The following is an 11,530-nucleotide window of genomic DNA, read 5'->3' as shown; positions in this document are numbered from 1 at the left end:
CAGAAAGCAGCATATGGGACACCCAGTGGCACTCATGCACCAACAAGTTTAGCCAGCACCATGCAGAATCTCACTAGCAGCTCAGAAAGTGACTTACCAGTGAGCTTCACCAGCATCCCAGGGGGCTGATTCCCAACTAGTTTTACTAGGGCCCCAACAGGTGGTTTCCAGCCAGACCTAGCTGGTGGCACTTCAGCAAATTCTCTGTTATTAAGTAGGCCACAGCCACACTCTCTCCAACAAGGTCTGGATATCAGTGTTGGCCTCCTTCCAAGTCTTTTCCTTCCATGGGTATTAGACTCAGCTGTAGAAGTAGTAGCTCCTCCCTACCTCTGCTATTCTTGTGTTCTGTTGAGTTCACTTTATTGCTAAGCTGTAATCTCCTGTTATTTAGTTAACTATTAATTATTTATCCCTTAGTAGTTACTCCTTGCTATTAGTTCATTATTAGATAATAATTCTTTATATTGAAATGTTCCACTCAATTAACTGAGCGATTTCTGTCTCCTGGCTAGACCCTGACTGACACATCTTCTTTAGGTCATTCATAGGAATTCTTTTTTTTTTTTTTTTAATTTTATTTATTTATTTATTTATGGCTGTGTTGGCTCTTCATTTCTGTGCGAGGGCTTTCTCTAGTTGCGGCAAGTGGGGGCCACTCCTCATCACGGTGCACGGGCCTCTCACTATGGCGGCCTCTCTTGTTGCGGAGCACAGGCTCCAGGCGCGCAGGCTCAGTAATTGTGGCTCACAGAGCTACTTGCTCCGCAGCATGTGGGATCTTCCCAGACCAGGGCTCGAACCCATGTCCCCTGCATTGGCAGGCAGATTCTCAACCACTGCCCCACCAGGGAAGCCCCATTCATAGGAATTCTGCATGGGCTATCTTTATTTTACAAAAATGACAGGAGTCTACTGACTTCCAAAATAAATCAACCTATCAGTTGTAATGTTAAACATGTAAGGCCAAGTTTCCAAGCCTGGTAATTCAGTACATTAAAATTAAATGGTATATATTATTTTGCAAAGGTCCAGGAATCACAAAAGATTCAAAGACATTGAATTTCTGTTGTGGTAGCCTTCCTTAAACCCATTAACATTTATTTTAATTGTAGTTCCAAGGTAATATTTCAAATAGTCTGAGAATGAAATTGCACATGTAAATACTTCAGTGTTTAGGGAAGTATTTGGGTATTAGAAATGGACTCTAGTATTGCCTACAATTCAAGGATTTGAAATTTTTTATCTCTACTAATAATGAGCCTATTGGCAAACTGAATTTTTAAGAAGCTGTACTTTCAACCCACACAACTGAATATCAGAACATTTGAGATTTTTAGGTTCTGTGCTATCCTTTGTCAAGAATGACACAAGTAGAGAAAATATTTACAAGTAATATATCTGATAAGAGTCGTGTCCATAATATATTAAGAATTCATACAGTTCAACAACAAAAGGTAAACAACCCAATTAAAAGTGGACAAAGTATTTGAATAGACATTCTCCAAAGAGGAGACATAAACGTCCAACAAGCATATGAAAAAATGCTCAATGCCATTAAAGAAATACAAATCAAAACCACAGTGAGATACCATTTCACACCCACTTGGATGGATAGAATTAAGAAATAATAATAACAGGAAATAACTAGTTGTAGTGAGGATCTAGAGAACTTGGAACCCTCATACCTTGCTGGTAGGAATACAAAATAGCACAGACACTGGATAAAGAGTTTGGCTATTACTCAGTAATTACCATATGACTCAGTAATTCCACTCCTAGGTATAAACCCCAAAGAATTGAAAACAGGTGTTCAAACAAATATCTGTATGCAAATGTTCACAGCAACACTATTCCCAATAGCCAAAAGGTGGAAACAACCCAAATGTCCATCAACTGATGAATGGTTAAACAAATGTGGTATATCCATACAATGGAGTATTATATATCCAGAAAAAGGAATGAAGTACAGCTATTCACTACATTGTGGATGAACCTAGAAAACATTATGCTAAGTTAAAGAATTAGGCACAAAAGGTCACATATTGTATAATTCCATTTATATAAAATATCCAGGGCTTCCCTGGTGGCACAGTGGTTGAGAGTCCACCTGCCGATGCAGGGGACACGGGTTCGTGCCCCAGTCTGGGAAGATCCCACGTGCCGTGGAGCGTTTAGGCCCGTGAGCCATGGCCCCTGAGCCTGTGCGTCCAGAGCCTGTGCTCCACAACGGGAGAGGCCACAACAGTGAGAGGCCCATGTACCGCAAAAAAAAAAAAAAAAAAAAAAAATCCAGAACAGGAAAATCCAGAGATTAGTGGTGTCCAGGGGCTGGAGGGAGGATGGAATAGGGAGAGATAGCTGAATGGGTATGTTTTCCTTTTTGGGTGATAAGAAAGTTCTAGAATTAGATAGTAGTGATAGTTGCACAACATTGTAAATATACTAAATGCCACTGAACTGTATACTTTAAAGTGGTTAAAATGGTGAATTCTGTATTATATATATTTTACTGCAATGAAAAGATTATGGAAGGGAAGGAACTGGAGGTAGAAAACATGAACAATTCTTTAAAGAAATTTTGCTGTAAAGGGTAGTTGAGAAGTGGTGCTGTAGCTGGAAGGGGATGTAGAGTGAAAGGAAAGTTTTTAAAATATTGAAAATAGTGTTATATAACAATTATCAAATAGGTCCTTGGTGAATGGTAATGTGGTGCATGGTTACCAGACAGACATAGAGGGTGGCAGCGCTGGATTAATAGCCATTGATCTGTTGGAACCTAAACAGAAGATGCCATGACCCACCTTTGCCTCTGCTACTCATGGTCTCACTGTGCTAAAGAAATGAATGATGACAGTTGGGAAGCAAGATAAAATATGGAAAACCATAGAGACTAACTGATGTGTTGCTTAAAATATTAATTAGATTTCACCTCAGTTCATCTTTCCAAGTGAGATAGTGGATAAAGCTCATTGATTTTGTGCTACCAGTAAGATGTATGAATGAGAAATCCCATTTCCAATTGATTAATCATTGCCAAATAGAACAGATGAATAACTTGGAGAATTGGATGGTTACATATAAATATACTTTATAAATTCCAAATGTTCTAGAATAAATGCTGGTTAAAAAACCTGTGAGGGCTTCCCTGGTGGCGCAGTGGTTGAGAGTCTGCCTGCCGATGCAGGGGACACGGGTTCGTGCCCTGATCCGGGCAGATCCCACATGCCGCGGAGCAGCTGGGCCCGTGAGCCATGGCCGCTGAGCCTGCGCGTCCAGAGCCTGTGCTCCGCAACGGGAGAGGCCACAACAGTGAGAGGCCCGCGTACCGCAAAAAACAAAAACAAAAACAAAAAAACCTGTGAATCTTTGGAAATTTGCTTATTTAAGATTAAAATTATTCTTCATGTCTTGATTTCATTAAAAAAAATTTTTTTAATGTTTTGTTTTGGAAAATTTCAAACATATGCAGAGGTAGAGAGAGTGATTTCCTCATGTACACTTCACTCACCTTCAACAATTGTCAACTCACTGCTAATCCTGTTTCTATCCCCTCACCCACTCCTCTTTCCACTTCTTGAGGATTATTTTCTAATACATCCCAAACATCTTATGATTTAACCTGTGAATATTTTAATATGAATCTCTAAAGGATACTGGCACTCTTTTAAAATATAACCACAATACCATTTCACACCTAAAATAAACAATTCCTTGGTATCACCTTTTTGAACCCTACCTTCCATTAGCTAGTGGATAAAGAGTTTGTCCAGTTGGAAAACGCTGCTCTTTTTAAGAAATCTAGGAATGCCCACATAACACTGAGCAAGACATATTAACCTGGCCACACCTAGATGCATAGGAGGTTGGTAAATGTAATCTTTTAGCTGGGTGCCATATGCCAATCTAAAGAAAAAGGGAAAGATATTGGGACGTAATACGCAGTTTTTGTCATGGAACTCAATATAGAATAAAGATCAACAGTGAAGGAGAAAATCAGTAGATCTCAGGAGAAATGATTGTTGAATGTGTTGAGGAAAATAAGTATGTCATTAGATATCCAAATATCACTAATAGTAACTACAATAATATTAAAAGAATAACTACTATTTACTGAGCTCAAACAATGTGCCAAGCACCATTCTAGATGCTCTAGATATGTCATCTCGTGTAGTGAACACCACAGCCACGAAGGTGTAGATATAAGTAGCCTGATTTTACAGATGGAAAAACTGAGCCTCATGAAGTTAAGCAACTTGCTCAAGGTCACACAGCTACTAAATGGGAAGAGCCATGATGCAAACCCAGGTCTACCTGGTTCCAAAGTCTGTTCTCTAAAAATCCTTTCTGCTTGATGTGGTCCACATACCAACAGCTTCTGAATTGCCTGGAAGCTTGCTAAAGGAAGGAAAAAAAAAAAAAAGCAAATTCTTGGGCCCCATCCCAAGCAGCTGAATGCAAATCTGCAATTTAACAGAATACCGAGATGAGTTTTAAACCCATTAAAATTGGAAAATCACTCTCTTCCACCCTACTATGAATATACCAGGCCTCACTGATAATAAGACATCAACTCTAGTCTTAGGGAAAGAATTTTGATCTATTTTGTTTCAGTGTGAGTTTCTGTAATAATATTAATTCCTCACTTACAATTAGCAGATAGGGGAATGATTTCCAAATGACGTGGAAGTTACATTAGTTCAGATGTGATTTCTTTTTTCCCTAACACGTTAATTTTTTGCCCCCATCAAGTTAATGCAAAACCTGTTGACACAGGACTGTACATGATGCCTATTTCCTTCCACCCGGCTCTTAGCTCCACTGAGCCCCGCACTGTGCCTTTCAAGTGCTTACTGCAGGAGTTTCCCTTATCTCATGACCTAGCAGCTTCTATCTTTCTTTACACCTTTTCCATCAAGCTACTTTCACCAACTTTTTAAGTACTTTATCTGCTATATTACTTCCTTGATTAGTGGTAATTTAACATCTTTGAAGTTTGCAAGGATTTTTTATTAAGATGTTACCATTTTCGTTCTCTGCATTGGTTTTAAGAGCTCTACCCCAGCCCTATTTTCCTGCAGTTTGCCCTACTATTTTTTTTTTTTTTTTTTTTTTTTTTTTTTTGCGGTATGCGGGCCTCTCACTGTTGTGGCCTCTCCCGTTGCGGAGCACAGGCTCTGGACGCGCAGGCTCAGCAGCCATGGCTCCTGGGCCCAGCCGCTCCGCGGCATAGTGGAATCTTCCCGGACCGGGGCACGAACCCATGTCCCCTGCATCGGTAGGCAGACTCTCAACCACTGCGCCACCAGGGAAGCCCTGGCCTACTATTTTTAGTAAGCAATTTGCAGGATGAAAAGAACAATGTATATTACGTTATAACAAAAACACCTGCATTCTGGAATGACTGGAGGGGTTCAGGGGAAACACTGTCCATCTGCTTTTGGGTAAGCACCCATTATTGTCAAAGATGCCTCATTATTACAGAAGAGATCATGGGCTTCAAAGCAGAGGAAATGCATCAAAATAGTCAATGACAAAAACGTCCAGCTAAGGAGTTAAAAGTGCTCCCAGCATGGAAATGTTGTTAGAATAATGAAAGTTTCTGAGAAAAGTCAAAGTGATTATCGTAGACCCTGACCCAGCTTCTGCCTCTGCAGCTTCCACTGGCCTCAACCTCAGTCGTTGACAAATTCACATTCCCATCAGGCCCAGAGAACTGCTGCATCCCTGAGGCCACTCCTGGCCCCTAGTGATTTTTCTTTGCTGACACCTACCTGTCTGAACAGACCGTGCAGCCTTGACAGATGTTTGCAGCCCCTCTCCATAGCAGAATCCTGATTCAAAATGACATGCCTGAAGCTGAGCATGTGACTATGAAATGAAATCTACCATTTCTATGATTTATAAAACCCTCTCTCACACATGCCGTTATCACTAACTTATTTAATATCTAGAATATTAAGAATTGAATACCAATGTTTTGTCCTTAATCCCGCCGCTTCTTAAATATAATGCACCTGATTATAACATTTTTGACTATGACTGTTGCCCTTAAAATGTGTTCCCTTTTTGATCAAAATATTACCATCCTTTTTAGGGATAAAAAAAATATTGTTGACAGTAGAAGAAAAGCAAGAATCTCCAATTTTTTCCAGTCATTTTCTGTCCATTTTTCTCTATTTAGCCCAAAATCTGAAAGGGGCTAGTCACTCTTTCTGGACTTTTCTTTAATGAACTTTAGAAACCACAGGCAACAAATATTTTATACTTTGATTTTCTTTATTTAAATAATTTTTAAATTCTGGTGCAACATACTTAATACTCATCCATTATTAATATTGAAATACTCCTGAAAATCTATCCATTTGCCTTATTCCTCCCTTAATCTCACCCCTCCTACTTAGGATATATTTTTTATGTCATAGAGCATTATGTTTTGAAAGTTTAGCAATTCAGAGAAACAAATCTATGAAATTGTGTTTAAATCTTAAACAACTCTGTTACTATGTGTTGATCATCTATTTCTGTAACAGTTTTTATCTCATGAAAAGTCTCAGTTGTGTGAATGTGTGTGTGTGTTCCTGAAATAAGACATAGAAAGAACACAGCTGCTTTATAAACATGCTTAAGACAGAGGCAGCATCCAGTTCTTCAGACAGTGATTATCCCAAATCATACAAGTCATCAACTGAGGAAGCAGGAAGGAAAAGCAGAGTATTCCAGCTGGAGGAAGATTAGATCTGCAATTTAAATCTGTCCTGCCACGGTTTCAGTCAAACAAATCCACAATTATTAAAATTGCAAATTTTACATTGCAAAATTGCACACTCACCAAATAAGTATTTCCAGGTAAAGGAGATATTAACTGCAGCTAAGTTCTGTAGCAAGAAAAATTAACTAGCTCAACATTGTGTATAAGGAAATGAATGAATATGTTGATAGGATGGGACTTCAAGCCAGAACAGAATATATACCTTGTTCAAAAGAATCCAATCCACAGATTTAGGGAATTAGGGTTGTATGTGAAGAAAATATTAAAGAAATCCATAAATGGGAAAGTGGGCTCCAGTGGAGAGCTACTGGGTAAGAATAAATGGTTCAAGAGAAAAGAAGTGATAGTACCTTGGGAGTTCAGTACTGGAGAGAGAGAGAGATTACAATTGTAATCAAATAAGAATTACAAAATGGGCATAGAGCAAAGTATAGTTAAGAAAGGCACTTAGAGTATGCAGGTATTTACTGATGTTCTTAAAAGCTGAATACTTGATAAATATTTGCCATACCTTGCCAGCTATTTCATTACTCAGAAGCTAGAAGGTTCAAGAGTAATAGTCACAATTTATTGAGTAATTACTCAGTTTCAGCCACTATGCTAAGTATTTCATATATATGAGCTTATTTAATTCTTTCATCAGTCATAAAGAGTATGGCCTCCATTTTTGTGGATAAAGAAATCAAAACCCAAGAAGTTAAGTATAATAAATTGCATATGGTAAAACAGCTGAGAAGTAGAAGAGATGGATTTGAACCCAAAGCCCATATTCATAACCATCCTTCAAAGATAGAGGGAAAAAAGTCTTAGATAAAAAAAGTAAGCTGTTGATTTAAATGTTAGATTTGTTATTAGAAATTAGTAAAACAGAATCATTTTTACTCAAATTAAGAGGAAATGTATGTGGTCCCACTGACAAAAACTCTAAAAACTAATGTAATATAGAAAGACAGGAAGTGGCAGTGCATATTCATCTGACCATATTTTGAATATTTTGAAATGGAGACAGATTTAAACTGAAATTTACTATTAACAATGAAGAAGGAGTCACCATGCAATGTAGCCTTATCCATGTAATCCTTAACCTGACTCAAGACTCTTCCCAGACGATTAGTTTTAGATCACTTTGTAGCTGATACGCTTAAATTATTTCAAAGTAATAATTTTGAATTAAATCGTTCACTGGCAGAAATTGAATTTTTCTACTGTAAAGAGTTTGTTCATGAATGAGTGTGTGTTTTTGTTTGGTTGGTTGGGTTTTTTTGGGGGGGGGTTGTTTTTGTTTTTGTTTTTTGGAGATGATGACACAATTACCAGAGTTGAGTTTATGAAAAGCCACACCAGCAGGAAGGATTTTAAATGTTTTAAACATTTAATCTGTATTGGTTGAGGGAAATCACAATGAAAATAATAAAAGTGCTTGCACCCCTTCCCTACTTAGCTTGGGATTTCAACAACTATCCTTAATGGCAGCCTCTTAAAGTCCCCATTAAAAAAACAAACCAACAAAAAATTGCCCAACTAAAATAGGATAGTCACTTGATGAAGCTTTGAGTTCCAGCTGCCATGACCACTTAGCTAATGGACTCCAGCCTGTGAATTAAACCCTGCCCCAAGCAAAAATCAGGTGACCCAGAATAAGTGCAGCACAAAGCTGCCCACTTTCTTATCCACCTGTTGCTACAACATAGGAGGGTTAAAAGTGAGTTGTGTTGTATAGTGTTAAAACCCTCGAAGGGTCCAGGGCAGTTGAAAAACTAGCATACAACTGGGCTGGATTAAAACTGCCAGGTGGATATTGAACTCGAGTTGGAAGAGGCGAGTCCGGTCTCAAAATGGAGGGCCATGATCCAAAGGAACCAGAACAGTTGAGAAAACTGTTTATTGGTGGTCTGAGCTTTGAAACTACAGATGATAGCTTAAGAGAACATTTTGAGAAATGGGGCACACTTACAGATTGTGTGGTGATGAGAGACCCCCCAAACAAAACGTTCCAGGGGCTTTGGTTTTGTGACTTACTCTTGTGTTGAAGAGGTGGATGCAGCAATGTGTGCTCGACCACACAAGGTTGATGGGCGTGTAGTGGAACCAAAGAGAGCTGTTTCTAGAGAGGATTCTGTAAAGCCTGGTGCCCATCTAACAGTGAAGAAAATTTTTGTTGGTGGTATTAAAGAAGATACAGAAGAATATAATTTGAGAGACTACTTTGAAAAGTATGGCAAGATTGAAACCATAGAAGTTATGGAAGACAGGCAGCGTGGAAAAAAGAGAGGCTTTGCTTTTGTAACTTTTGATGATCATGATACCGTTGATAAAATTGTTGTTCAGAAATACCACACTCTTAATGGGCATACTTGTGAAGTGAAAAAGGCCCTTTCTAAACAAGAAATGCAATCTGCTGGATCACAAAGAGGTCGTGGAGGTGGATCTGGCAACTTTATGGGTCGTGGAGGAAACTTTGGAGGCGGTGGAGGTAACTTTGGCCGTGGTGGAAACTTTGGTGGAAGAGGAGGCTATGGTGGTGGAGGTGGTGGCAGCAGAGGTAGTCACGGAGGAGGTGATGGTGGATATAATGGGTTTGGAGGCGACGGTGGTAGCTATGGCGGTGGTCCTGGTTACAGTCGTAGAGGAGGCTATGGGGGTGGTGGACCAGGACATGGAAACCAAGGTGGTGGATATGGTGGCGGTGGTGGAGGATATGATGGTTACAGTGAAGGAGGAAATTGTGGAGGTAACTATGGTGGTGGTGGGAGCTATCATGATTTTGGAAATTATAGTGGACAACAGCCATCAAATTATGGACCCGTGAAGGGGGGCAGTTTTGGTGGAAGAAGCTCGGGAAGTCCCTATGGTGGTGGTTATGGATCTGGGGGTGGAAGTGGTGGATAGGGTAGCAGAAGGTTCTAAAAACTCAGAAGAAAAGGGCTACAGTTCTTAGCAGGAGAGACAGCGAGGAGTGGTCAGGAAAGCTGCAGGTTACTTTGAGACAGTCGTCCCAAATGCAGTAGAGGAACTGTAAAAATCTGCCACAGAAGGAACGATGATCCACAGTCAGAAAAGTTACTGCAGCTTAAACAGGAAACCCTTCTTGTTCAGGACAACTGTTCATAGCCACCGTTTGCAAAAAGTGCAGCTATTGCTTAAGGCAAGGTAGTGTCAATTAGATGTACATTCCTGAGGTCTTTTATCTGTTGTAGCTTTGTCTTTTTCTTTTTCTTTTCATTACATCAGGTATATTGCCCTGTAAATTGTGGTAGTGGTACCAGGAATAAAAAATTAAGGAAGTTTTAACTTTTCAATATTTGTGTAGTTCAGTTTTTCTACATTTTAGTACAGAAACTTTAACAAAATGCAGTTTTGAAGGTGTTTCCTTGTGAGTTAACAAGTAAAGAAGATCATTGTTAATTACTATTTTGTATGAATTTTGCTAAAGTGAACTGTAAAGAAACACCTGCTGACTTGCAGTTTAAGGGGATCTATTCTCCCCATTTCCAAACCATGAAATGAATGGGCTCTGACATGTGGAGAGAATAGATATTTGTATGTTTGCAATGTGTGTTTTAGATAATAGAATTGGGTATTTAAATTAGCATATTTGTGAATTTAATAGCATTAAGATTTACTTCAAATGAGAAATCTCAAAATTCAAAAAAAAAAAAAAAAAACTGCTAGGTGTCCACATCAAACGATGGTAATCTTATCCTCTACTCTGGCTAGGAGCATTTTGTCTAGCTCGGGGTGCCATTCTTTAGGGAAAAAACAAAATTTATAGGGGAGAATAATTGTGATAATGACAATGAAGATAGTAATAAAAATAACTTAGATTACTTGTAACATGCCATGCACCATTCCAAATGCTTCTAATCGTGTTAATTCATGAATCTTCGCAACAATCCTCAGGTGAGAAACCGAAACCACAGAGAGGCTGTTACTCATGGTCATAAAGGCAGAAATTGGCAGGGCCGTTTTGTAAAGCCCTTAAGTTTGGGGCGGGATGGGGACCTTTTTTTTTTTACATTAGTAGTGTTATCCTAAATATCAGTAATACAGAGGATCAGGGAAGACTCTCTTGTGGAAGTGACTTTTGAGCTAAGAGTGTAAGATTAAGAATTAGACAAAAGGAGACGGGATGGAAATGCAAGACTATTCTAAGGACAGAGAACAGTGAGTGCAAAACTCTTGAGCTCTCTTGGTGCGTTTGACGACTGGAGCACAGTGAGGAAGAGAGGGGCAAGAGGGGCAGGAGACAGGGGCTGGATCATTATATTATCTTAAGCACTTTGGGTAATAGCACATAGGCAGATACTATCTCACTATATAGTCATTATATCCCAGACCCTAGCTATCATAGTATGTGGTTCAGAGAAGACCTTCTATAAATATAGGTTGACTGAATGAATGAACCCCTACACTTTAGAGAACTTATTTAAGGGCTTTATGTTACATTCGTTGCTACAGAACCACTTAAATGAATTTTTATGTAAGGGGCACACAAAACTACACAGGTTTTTTTTTTTCCTTTAAAACAAGCCCAAGAATAAAGTTACATCCAATCAGCGCTTCCTTGGCAAGCACTGCGCGCGCGCCGCTTGCCAGTTCCGCGACGCTAGAAGACCCTCTAGCAAGAGAATCACCTTTACGCTTGCTCAGTTCGGGGCTGCTGAACCAGAGGGCGGGTTCCAAAGAAAAGGAAATGGTCGCTGCGCCTGCGTTGCTCCTTCTGGGTCTTAGGCTGGCTGCGCAGGCGCACAGGTACCA

At 39.4% G+C, this 11,530-nt stretch overlaps 1 pseudogene; it reads left to right on the top strand.

Moving 5' to 3' along the window:
* The first annotated feature begins 8,573 nt into the window (after nucleotides 1-8,573).
* Nucleotides 8,574-9,679, top strand: LOC132500788 (heterogeneous nuclear ribonucleoprotein A3-like; annotated as a pseudogene).
* Nucleotides 9,680-11,530: the final 1,851 nt, after the last annotated feature.

Source organism: Mesoplodon densirostris, chromosome 13 (assembly GCF_025265405.1).
Source record: "Mesoplodon densirostris isolate mMesDen1 chromosome 13, mMesDen1 primary haplotype, whole genome shotgun sequence".
Classification (NCBI taxonomy): domain Eukaryota; kingdom Metazoa; phylum Chordata; class Mammalia; order Artiodactyla; family Ziphiidae; genus Mesoplodon; species Mesoplodon densirostris.
The sequence above is the reverse complement of the archived record's forward strand: the minus strand, read 5'-3'. Positions and strand labels throughout refer to the sequence as shown.